At 48.9% G+C, this 12,697-nt stretch overlaps 1 pseudogene; it reads right to left on the bottom strand.

Moving 5' to 3' along the window:
* Positions 1-406: 406 nt before the first annotated feature.
* On the bottom strand, positions 407-2,403 carry LOC144778272 (28S ribosomal RNA; annotated as a pseudogene).
* Positions 2,404-12,697: the final 10,294 nt, after the last annotated feature.

Below are 12,697 nucleotides of genomic sequence, written 5' to 3'. Positions count from 1 at the left end.
CCACTGTTACCTGCGCGTCATTGAATTTCTCCACTTTGACATTCAGAGCACTGGGAAGAAATCACATTGTGTCAACACCAGCCTCGGGCCTTCGCGATTCTTTGTTTTAATTAAACAGTCGAATTCCCCTGGTCCGCACCAGTTCTACGTCAGCTGCTAGGTGCCAGCCGAGACAGAACTGCGGCCCGCGCTCCCAGAGAGGGTGCATGGGGAGAGGCGACCACCGCAGCTGGGGCGATCCACAGGAAGGGCCCGGCTCACATCCAGAGTCGCACCGCCCCGGAGGGAGGCACCTCGTCCAGCGGCGGTGCACATCTAGCCCGTCCGACCCAGCCCTTAGAGTCAATCCTTGTCCGTAAGTTACAGCTCTGACCTGCCTACTTCCCTTACCTACATTGTTCCAACATGCCAGAGTCTGTTCACCTTGGAGACCTGCTGTGGATATGGGTACGGCCCGGCGTGAGATTTGTACCATCTCCCCCAGATTTTCAAGGACCAGCAAGGGCTCACCGGATGCCACCAGAACCGCAATGCTTTCCAAGGTGCGGACCCTCTCTCGGGATTAACCCATTCCAGGGCGCCCTGCCCTTCACAAGGAAATGAGAACTCTCCCTGGGGCTCCAGCCGGCTTCGCCGGGATCGTTTGCATTACCGCACTCAACACCGCGAGGCAGCCCATTTCTGCCAGCCCGGGTTCGGGGATCTGAACCCGACTCCCTTTCGATCGGCCAAGGGCAACAGAGGCCATCGCCCGTCCCATCCGAGTGGTGCTCGCTAATCTCTAAGGACCGACTGACCGAACCCTTCTCCACTTCGGCATTCAAAGTTCTCATTTGAATATTTGCTACTACCACCAAGATTTGCACCTACAGTGACTTCACCCGGACCCTCGTCCTGGGCTTCTGTGCCCACCGCAGCGGCCCTCCTACTCATCACGGCTTAGCCCCCACGGCTCTCAGCACCAGTGATGGCCAGGTATGGGCCCAATGCTCCAGCTCCATCCGTTTTCAGGGCTAGTTGATTTGGCAGGTTAGTTGTTACACACTCCTTAGCGGATTCTGACTTCCATGGCCTCCGTCCTGCTGTCTCCCAACACCTATTCTGGGGTCTGATGAGCGTCGGCATCGGGTGCCTTAACCCGGCTTTCGGTTCAACAAGCAGTGCCAGTTCTGCTTAACAAAAGTGGGCCACAAAGCACTTGCATTCCATGCCCGGCTCCGCGCCAGCGAGCCGGGCTTCTTACCCATTTAAAGTTTGAGAATAGGTTAAGATCTTTTCGGCCCCAAGACCTCTAATCATTCGCATTACCAGATGAAACTAGGGGCTCCAAGCGCCAGCTATCCTGAGGGAAATGTCGGAGGCAACCAGCTACTAGATGGTTCGATTAGTCTTTCTCACCTATACCCAGGTCGGACGACCGATTTGCACTTCAGGACCGCTACGGACCTCCACCAGAGATTCCTCCGGCTTCGCCGTGCCCAGGCATGGTTCACCATCTTTTGGGTCTCATCACGCATGCTCATTCTTCACCTCTCCGGCAGAGCAGACGAGAGGGGCCAGTGGTGCGTCCACCGCTGGAAGCGTGGCAGGATCCCACCTCAGCTGGCACGCGCCGGCCCACACCTTCGTTGCTCCATGGGGTTTCACTCGTCCCGCCGACTCGCGCACGTGTTAGACTCATTGGTCCGTGTTTCAAGGTTGGTCAGGTGGGTAACCGACATCGCCGCATATCCCTGGCGCCTGGCCTGGGCCTCCCTGCCCAGCGTCCCGGCGCGGTCTGGGCTTACTGAGAACAGTCCACCCCAGTCGGCCACCTGCCACCCGAAACCTTCCCAGCCGACTCAGAGCCGGTAAAGGCTCACCGTCGCAGAGGAAATTTGCCCTGTGGGAGCCGGGTAGGGACGGGCGCCGGTCCCGTGGAGGGGAGCCGGAACTCCTGGGCCACCAACCTTCTTGCCATGTTTAATTCTCTGGGCAGACTGAACGGACCCCACCCATTTACCTCTCGACGGTTTCACGCCCTCTTGAACTCTCTCTTCAAAGTTCTTGTCAACTTTCCCTTTGGTACTTCTTGGCTCTTGGTCTTGCACCTGTATTTAGCCTTAGATAGAGTTTACCACCCACATTGGGCTGCATTTCCAAGTAACTCGACTCTGAAAAGACCCGATCCCAGCGCACCAGGGGCCGCTACTGGAGTATCACCGTCCGTGCGGTGAGCCTTGATCAGAAGGACTTCGGCCCCCTGAGCGATGCCGGGGAGTCAGTCTTCTGTATGCCACATTTCCAGCGCCCGCCGCCAAGTGGGGATTCAGCGCTAGGCTCTTCCTTCTTTACTCGCCGTTACTGGGGGAATCCTGGTTAGTTTATTTTCCTCCGCCTAGTAATATGCTTAAATTCAGCAGGTTGCCACGTCTGATCCGAGGTTGTAGTCAGAAGAATAAGGCCAAAGCATTAAGGGGGTTGTCGGGGAAGGCCAGGCCCCTGCCTGAGCAGGGGCCTGGCGTCCCGGTAGCGTGTGTGCCCTCTTTCTCCGGATTGAATCCGGAGGGGTTTCACCCTTCCTAGCAAGCCGGCCGCAGATGTGGGCGCCCTAGGCGCATGCACCCGCGCAGCTGGGCGCCCGGGATGGGCCCGGGGCGTACCAGTCACCAGACCGCTTCTCGAAACAAGTACTGAATCCCCGAAACCGGTACTACCATGCTTCTTTCCAGTCCAGGGTTGAACTGGCCTGGTATTTCGGGCTGGACTGTTCCCTTGGGACACAGGGTCAAGACTGATCTGCTATCTCCGCCACTGATCGAAGATCGTGTAGTGTGTCGGTGACTTTGGGGCGCCCTGCTTCTCAAGGTTCGGACCCCGGGGACCTGGATGCTGTACAGCGACCCTGTTTGACATTGTTGCCTGAAACTATTGGTGGACTACTTCCTGTGCCTGCTTCGATGACTTTGCCTGTGTCTATAATTGGGGCCACATCGCCCGCTCCAGTGGCGCAACTGAACTCCTGTTTTTCATTGTTCGTGTTGCGATCTTTGATGCATCTATATTTTCTGTTTAGACTATTGCTCCCTTGTGGATTTATCTACCCCCCACGTAACTATGCTAGTCACCATTCCACTCGATTATATGCTGATTTCGTATTTAGTATGTGGTTTTACATTGCCATGTGCTGGGTGGGGTTTATCGCTCGAAAAGTTTGGGGGTGAAGTGTACGACTTCTGTTTGATTCCCGGTATACGACTTGGTAGCATAATTGTTTCTACTCGTAGAAAGGTGGGAGGTCCCCTTTTCCTCATGTTTTGTGGCACGTGATGGGGTGTCGTCCTGATCTGTTTTTGACTGTGCTTCTCTGGTTGGGCGGAGGGCTGCGGCCGCCCGTTCGGATTATAGTTCTTCTGCTCCTCCCTCCTGTCTTATTTTTTCCGCTTTTGTTGCCTTTTTGTCTCTTTCTTCTTTCTTACTTCTCGCTATATTTCGGGTTCTGGTTTAGGGCGACAGGCACGCTGTTTGAAGGGTGGGCCATAGCCTTCTACAGGGGTGCAGGGTGGGATGGGTGGGTTGGGCTCTATTTTTGTTTGTTTTCTGGTTCTATGGCCCTTTTGTATCTCTTTTTCACGAGGCCGCGTCTGTCCCGACCTCCTATGGTGTGTTTCGGGTGGGGGGTGTGGCGTCGTTATTCCTCCTGTTATGTTTCGGCTGTCTTTCTCCCCGATCGCCATAACCCCACTTGGGCCGCTACTCCTTTTGTCTCCTGTCTTCCCGCCACGGGGGGCCTGTGTTGGCGTGTCCTCTTCCTTTCGTTTTTCATATATTTTTTTTTTTATTCTTTTTTTTTGTTTTATTTAGTCTTCTCTCCGTTTTCCTTTCCCTTCCTCTTCCCCTTCCCCACTTTGTCCCCCCCCCCCCTTTTCCCTTCCTGTGTCCCAGAGGTTACTATGACGGGCTGGTTTTGATGCATTGTTTTTCCGTTCCCTCTGCTCTGGCTTGGTAGTGTCTTGGGTGGCGGGCATGTTACGAGGATAATGCTCAGGGGCTGACTGTGTCTCGGACATCCTGATTTCTTGAATGCATTGTATCGTTCCCCCGATAATTTGTCCCATGCCCCCTTATTAATGTTGAGGTTGGTTTGGGATACCGGATACCTCCGGATTGCAAGTGAGCCTGTCATATGCCTTCTCCCCATATTATAAAATTAAGCCTTATTTACTCCTGTGTTTTAGCCCTTTGGTTTCTTATCTCCTCTCCCCTTCTACGATTGTACGGCCTCTGCTTTGTACTGATTGATTATGTGATATTTGCCTGGTGACTCCTGATTATTTTGCACATGGCGGCCGGCCGGCTTGGTTGTAGGCCTCGAATTGTCTTTCCTTTTGATGTCAATAAAGGTTTAAAAAACAAAAACAAAAAAAAAGACTGATCTGCATTTGGCTGGGTTCAAACTGGAATGGGATGGTGGGCAACACATCTATGGAATTAGGCCTAGATCTCTGTACATGACATTGTTCTACACTCTGTCCATTAATTGTGGTTTTTGCAATTGTCACGTGGGACGTGTATGCCCTGACGTGGGACCTGCCACTGGAGTAAAGCTATCCTGGCTGATGAAGGATGAATCCCTGAAAACGATCCTAGGATGCCTTTTTTCCTATCCAGGGAGTACCTGGCTTGGCATTTCGGGCTGGACTATTCTCATTGGGCACAGTGTCAAGACTGATTTGCAACTGGCTGTGTTCAAAATGGAATAGCTTGGTGAGCAAAAAAACGATGGACTTAGGCCCATATCTCTGTACCTGGGGTGAATTTATGACATTGTTTTACATTCTGTCCATTAATTGTGGGTTTTGCATTAGTCATCCAAGTGGGATGGGTATGCCCAAACGCGGGTCTTGTGCTGTCCAAGCTACTGGAGTCAAGCTGTCCTGGCTGATGAGGGGTGAAACCCCAAAACCTGTCATAGGATGCTTGTTACTAGTCCACGGAGGACCTGGCCTGGCAGTTCGGGCTGGACTGTTCCCATGAGGCACAGGGTCAAGACTGATTTGCATATGGCTGGTGTCAAACTGGAATGGTATGATGAGCAAAAACTGATGGATTTAGTTCCATATTTCTGTACTGGGGTGAATGTATGGCATTGTTCCTCATTCTCTCCATCAATTGCTGTTTTTTCATTTGTCCCCCCGAGTGGGACCGGTATGTCCAGACGTGGGTCTTGTGCTCTCCATGCTACTGGAGTCAAGCTATCCTCGCTGATAAGGGGTGTAATCCCAAAACTGGTCATAGGATGTTTGTTGCGAGTTTAGGGAGGACCTGGTCTGGCAGTTCAGGCTGGACTGTTCCCATTGGCACATTGTCAAGACTGATTTGCATGTGAGTCTGTTCAAACCAGAATGGCATGTTGAGCAAAACAAACACAATGGATGTAGGCGTAGATCTCGGTACTGGGGTGAATATATGACTATTACTGCATTCTCTCAATTTATTGTTGTTTTTGCATTTGTCACCCCTAATGTGACCGGTATACCCTGACGTGGGTCTTATGGTCCCCATGGCACTGGAGTCTAGCTATGAAGGCTGATGAGAGGTGAAACACCGAAACTGGTCCTAGGATGCTTGTTTCCAGTCCAGGGAGGAAGAGGCCTGGCAGATTGGGCTGGACTGTTCTCTTTGGGTACAGGGTCAAGACTGATTTGCATATGGCTGAGTTCAAACTGGAATGTCATGGTGAACAAAAAAAGGATAGATTTAGGCCCGGATCTCTGAACTGGGGTGAATGTATGATATTGGACTACATTCTTTCCATTAATTGTGTTTTCTTTGCATTTGTCACCCCAAGTGGGACGTGTATTCCCAGACCTGGATCCTGTGCTCTCCATGCCACTGGAGTCAATCTATCCTGGCTGATGAGGGGTGAAACCCTGAGACCGTTCCAAGGATGATTTTTCCAGTCCAGGGAGGACCTGACCTGAAAGTTTGTGCTGGACTATACCCATTGGGCACAGGGTCAAGACTGACTTGCATATGGCTGGTTTAAAAATGGAATGGCATGGTGAGCAAAAAAACGATGGACTTAGGCCCAGATGTCAATACTGGGGATGAAAGTATGACATTGTTCTGCATTGTGTCCATTAATTGTTGTTTTTGCATTTGTCACCCAGAGTCGGACGGGTATGCCCAGACATGGATCCTGTGCTCTCCATGCCACTAGAGTCATTCTATCCTAGCTGGTGAGGGGTGAAACCCCCAAAACAGTCCTAGGATGTTTTTTCCAGTCCAGGGAGGACCTCGGGCTGGACTGTTCCCATGGGGTACAGGGTCAAGACTGATCTACATATGGCTGGTGTCAAATTGGAAAGGTATGATGAGCCAAAAAATGATGGATTTAGGCCCAGATTTCTGTACTGGGGTGAATGTATGACATTGTTACTCATTCTGTCCATCAATTGCTGTTTTTGCATTTGTGACCCCAAGTGGGGCGGGTATGCCCAGACGTGGATCTCGTGCTCTCCATGCCACTGGAGTAAAGCCTATCCTGCCTGATGAGAAGTAAAAACCCAAAACCGGTCATACGATGCTTATTGCGAGTCCAGCGAGAACCTGGCCTGGAAGTTCGGGCTGGACTGTTCCCATTGGGCACAGAATCAAGACTGATTTGCATGTGGCTGGGTTCAAACTGGAATGGCATGGTGAGCAATAAAACAATGGATTTAGGCCCAGATCGCTGAACTGGGGTGAATGTATGACATTGTTCTGAATTCTGTCCATCAATTGTTGTTTTTGCATTTGTCACCCCAAGTGGGACGTGTATGTCCAGACCTGGATCCTGTGCTCTCCATGCCACTGGAGTCAAGCCATTATGACTGATGAGGGATCAAAACCTGAAACTGGTCAAAGGATGATTTTTCCAGTACACCGAGTACGTGGCATGGCAGTTCGGGCTGGACTGTTCCCGCAGGGCACAGGGTCAAGACTGATTTGCACAGGGCTGGGTTCAAAATGGAATGGCATGGTGAGCAAGAAAATTATGGATTTATGCCCAGATCTCTCTACATGGGGTGAATGTATCACATTGTTCTAAATTCTGTCCATTAATTGATGTTTTTGTATTTGTCACCGCGAGTATGACGGGTATGCCCAGACATGGGTCCCGTGCTCTCCTTGCCACTGGAGTCAAGCTATCATGGCTAATGAGGGTTGAAACCCCAAAACAGGTCCTAGGATGCCTTTTTCCATTCCAGGGAGGACCTGGCCTGGCAGTTCGGGCTGGACTGTTCCCATTGGGCACAGGGTCAAGACTATTTGCATATGGCTGGTGTCAAACTGGAATGGTATGAAAATCAAAAAAAACAAATCAATTTTGGCCCTGATCTCCGTACTGGGGTGAATGTATGACATTGTTCTGCATTTTGTCCATCAATTGTTGTTTATACATGTGTCACCCCGAGTGGGACGGGTATGCCCAGATGCGGGTCTTGTGCTCTCCATGCCACTGGAATCACACTATCCTGGCTGATAAGGGGTGAAACCCAGCAACCCGTCAATGGATGCCTGTTTCTAGACCAGAGGGGACCATGCCACTAGAATCAAGCTATCCTGGCTGACAAGGTGTGAAACTACAAAACCAGTCATAGGATGCTTGTTTCTTGTCAAGAGAGGACCTGGCCTGGCAGTTCGGATTGGACTGTTCCCACTGGGCACAGGGTCAAGACTGATTTGAATGTGGTTGGGTTCATACTGGAATGGCGAGCAAAAAAACAATGGATTTAGGCCCAGATCTCGGTACTGGAGTGAATGTATGACATTTTTCTGCATTCTACCCATCAATTGTTACTTTTTGCCTTTGTCACCCCGAGTGGGATGGGTATGCCCTATCGTGGGTTCCATGGTCTCCTTGCCACTAGAGTTAAGCTATCCTGGTTGTTGAGGGGTGAGACCTGACCTGGTAGTTAGGGCTGGACTGCTCCCATTGGGTAAAAGGTCAAAACTGATTTGAATATGGCTGGGGTACAACTGAAATGCATGGTGAGCAAAAAAATGATGGATTTAGGCCCAGATCTCTGAACTGGAGTGAATGTTTGACATTGTTCTGTATTCTGTCCATCAATTGTTGTTTTTGTATTTGTCACCCCAAGGGGGCATGTATGCCCAGACCTGGTCCCTGTGCACTACACGCTACTGGAGTCAAGCTATCCTGGCTGATGAGGGGTGAAGCCCCGAAACCGGTCCTAGGATGCTTTTTCCAGTCCAGGGAGGACCTCATCTGGCAGTTCAGACTGGACTGTTCCCTCTGGGCACAGGGCCATATGCCTGGGTACAACCTGGAATGGCATAGTGAGCAAAAAAACGATGGATTTATTTTAGGCCCATATCTTTGTACAGGGATAAATATATGTTATTGTTCTGCTATCTCTCCATCAATTATTGTTTTGTTGTTTTTGCATTCGTCACACTGAGTGGGGCGGGTATGGTCAGACGTGTGTCCTTGGCTCTCCATGCAAACAAAGTCAATCTATGTTGGCTAATGAAGTGTAAAACCCCGAAACAGGTCCTAGGATTCCTTTTTCCAGTCTAGGGAGGAACTGGCCTGGCTGTTCGGGCTGGACTGTTCCCATTGGGCACAGGGTCAATACTGATTTGCATATGGCTGGGTTAAAAAAGGAGTGGCATGGTGAGCAAATAAAAAATGGATTGAGGCACAGATCTCTGTACTGGGGTGAATGTATGACATTGTACAGCATTTTGTACATCAATTGTTGTTTTTGCATTTGTCACCCAGAGTGGGAAGGGTATGCACTGACTTACCACTGGAGTCAAACTATCCTGGTTGATGAGGAGTGAAACCCAGAAACCGGTCCTAGGATGCTTGTTTACAGTCCATGGAGGACCTGCCCTGGCAGTTCGGTCTGGACTGTTCCCATTGGGTACAGGATCAAGACTTATTTGCATATGGCTAGGTTCTAACTGGAATGGCATGTTTAGCAAAAAAAAGATGGAGTTAGGCCCAGATCTCTGTACTGGGGTGAATATATGACATTGTTCTGCAGTCTGTCCATCAATTGTTGTTGTTGCATTTGTCACCCTTAGTGGGACATGTGTGCCCGGACCTGGATTCTGTGCTCTCCATGCCACTGGAGTCAAGCTATGCTGTCTGATGAGGGGTGAAACTACGAAACTGGTCCTAGGATGCTGTTTTCCAGGTCAGGCAGAACCTGGCCTGACAATTCGGGCTGGGTTGTTCCCATGGATCAAGACTGATTTGCATATGGATGAGGTCAAACTGAAATTACATGGTGAGCTAAAAAACAATGGATTTATACCATTCTGTCTATCAATTGTTGTTTTTGCATTTGTTACCCGTAGTGGGACAGGTATGCCCTGACATGGGTCCCATGGTCTCCATGCCACTGAAGTCAAGCTAGCCTGGTTGATGAGGGGTGAACCCCTAAACTGGTCCTAGGATGCTTGTTTCCATTCCAGGGAGGGCCTGGAAAGGCAGTTCGGGCTGGACTGATCAAATTGGGCACAGGGTCAAGACTGATTTGCATATGGCTGGGTTCAAACTGGAATGGCATGGTTAGCAAAATAACGATGGATTTTGGCCCAGATGTCTGTACTGTGGTGAATTTATGACATTGTTATGCATTCTGTCCATCAATTGTTGTATTTGCATCTGTCACCAAGAGTGGGACGGTATGCCCAGACTTGGATCCTGTGCTCTCCATGCCTCTACAGTCAAGCTATCCTCGCTGATGAGGTGTGAAACCCCAAAAACAGTCCTAGGGTGCTTCTTTCCAGTGTAGGGAGGACCTGGACTGGCAGTTCGGGCTGAACTGTTCAGATTGGGCACAGGGTCAAGACCGATTTGCATATGGCTGGATTTAAACTGGAATGGCATAGTTAGCAAAAAAACAATGGATTTTGGCCAATATCTCTGTACTGGGGTGAATGTATGACATTGTTCTGCATTCTGTCCATCAATTGTTGTTTTGTGCATTTGCCACGCCGAGTGGGATGGGTATGCCCAGGCGTGGGACCCGTGCTCTCCATGCCACTGGAGTCAAGGAATCCTGGATGATGAGGGGTGAAATCTGAAACCGGTCCTAGGATGCTTTTTTCCAGTCTAGGGAGGACCTGGCCAGGCAGTTCTGGCTGAACTGTTCTTATTGGGCACAAGGCCAAGATTTATTTGCATATGGCTGGGTACAAAATGGAATGGCATGGTGAGCAATAAAACGATGGATTTTGGCCCAGAACTCTGTACTGGGGTGAATGTATGACATTGTTCGACATTCTCTCCATCAATTGTTATTTTTGCATTCATTACCCCGAGTAGGACGGGTATGCCCAGACGTGGGTCCTGTGCTCTCCATGCCACTGGAGTCAAGCTATTCTAGCTGATGAGCAGTGAAACTCCAAAACCGGTTCTAGGATGCTTGTTTCCAGTCCAGGGAGGACCTGGCCTGGAAGTTCGGGCAGGGCTGTTCCCATTGGGTACAGGGTCAAGACTGATTTGCGTATGGCTGGGTTCGAACTGGAATGGCATGGTGAGCAAAATAATCAATGGATTCAGGCCCAGTTCTCTGTACTGGGGTGAATATATGACATTGTTCTACATTCTCTCCATCAATTGTTGTTTTTGCATTTGTCACTTTGAGTAGGACGTGTATGGCTAGAGTTGGATTCTGTGCTCTCCATGCCACTGAAGTCAAGCTATCCTGGCTGATTAGAGGTAAAACTACAAAACCAGTTCTAGGATGCTTGTTTCCAGTCCAGGGAGGACCTTGCCTGGTAGTTCGGGCTGGACTGTTCCCATTTGGCACAGGGTCAAGACTGATTTGCATGTGGCTGGGTTCAAACTGGAAGGCGAGCAAAAACACAATGGATTTAGGCCCAGATCTCTGTACTGGTTGAATGTATGACCTTGTTCTGCTTTCTGTCCATCAATTGTTGTTTTTGCATTTGTCACCCCGAGTGGGACGAGTTTGCCCAGACATGGGCCCCATGCTCCCTATGCTACTGGAGTCAAGCTATCCTGGTTTATTTTTTTATATTTTTTTGTAAATTTTTTTTATTGGTTTTTCAAGGTGACATCATAGGAAAAACAGCCCAGAGGGCACAATAAAGGAGCAAGCGGTGCAATGAAAGTCCGATATAGGTATCGTCCCAGCTCAACAAGCTATCCTGGTTGAAGAGGGGTGAAACCCAGAAACAGGTCCTAGAATGCTTGTTTCTAGCCCAGGGAGAACCTGGCCAAGCAGTTCGGGCTAGACTGTTCCCATTGGGCACAGGGTCAAGACTGATTTGCATTTAGTTGTGCTCATATTGGAATTTCATGGTTAGCAAAAAAAACAATGGATTTAGGTCCAGATCTCTGTACTGGGGTGAACTTATGACATTGTTCTACATGCTGTCCATCAATTGTTGGTTCTGCAGTGTTCATGTGACCTCATGATCATCAGGCTGCAGATAATAGGTCCTGACAATGAGCAGTGCGTATTCTGGAAAATAGGTCAGGCTGGGACTGAGTCACAGGGTCAAACACCTGAAGCATGGAGGTCCATCTGTCCTAAACAAATATCCTTCAATGTTCAAATGTTGAGGTGTGCTTTAAAATTCACCCTGAATGCTAATTGACAACAGCTGAAGGTGAGAGTTGCCTAACTTCTTGAGCTAACAACTCATTTCATTTTAGTCAGTTTCAAAGTGTGCCATGCATAAACTGTAGGCCCTTACTCACAGAGGCCACTATTTGCTGTGTCATAAGTAAATATGTTTGGCATTTAGTAGTTCACAATTTTTTGCACTGATCAGATGTAGGTCACATTGGAGAATATGTAGGAGCCCCTTGGGCTAGATGATGTGGCAGGCCTGGATTGGTGAGTTTAGATAATGACATGGGATGAGGGTAAGCAGCAGGTCACTACACACTATAAACATGTGTATTAGGATAGTGCTTTTGGTCAGCATCTGACAATACACATGTATGCTAATTTATTTGGTATGCTAGTTATAGATGTAGAACATATTTTGTTATATCAATACAGCCAAACAAAAAGCCACTGTCATGGGGGTTGGGCCTTGCATTTACCCTGTGTTAAGTTAGCATGAGCTTATTAGAAATTTAAATGCCATTTTCCCTTTCTGCTGCCTTTGCACATGATACACATTCTTCCAAATGTTTAGAGTCTAGAGGACTGTTTTGCTTCACACGAGAATAATATGTTTTTCTATACTAGCAGCTTGGCTTGGTAAGCTTTGTCTGAACAGTGAGTGCCGAGGCCTTCAAGGTTATTTCAACACAGTGGCTGTTGTTCGGTCTGATCAGCGCACGTTCTAGAGATAACATATATGCAGCTGTGGCCGCCCCTGATTATGGCACATTTAATAATGCACTGCGCAGGCATGCTAAAACATACTTTGGAGAACATTTGCATGCAGAGAGCTGGTGTAGAAAATGATGTGATCCATTTCTTCTAGGACCAGAGGTGTGGGGCCACCCTTGTAAACCCAAGAGACCTTCTGTAGATACAAAATAACCTAATAGCAAGGGAGTGTGAAATCTAGGGGTAATCTAGTCTATTTCCATTTAACATTTTTAACATGCTTTCTCCTTTTCTATTTTATGGAATAGTAACTATGCTGATAATCTTGTTGCTTATAATATGTCTGCATGTATTAGCTAAGATACTGCGCTTGAGAACTC

The sequence above is a fragment of the Lissotriton helveticus genome, chromosome 1_1 (genome assembly GCF_964261635.1).
Source record: "Lissotriton helveticus chromosome 1_1, aLisHel1.1, whole genome shotgun sequence".
NCBI lineage: Eukaryota > Metazoa > Chordata > Amphibia > Caudata > Salamandridae > Lissotriton > Lissotriton helveticus.
This window is presented reverse-complemented; position numbering and strand designations above follow the sequence as displayed.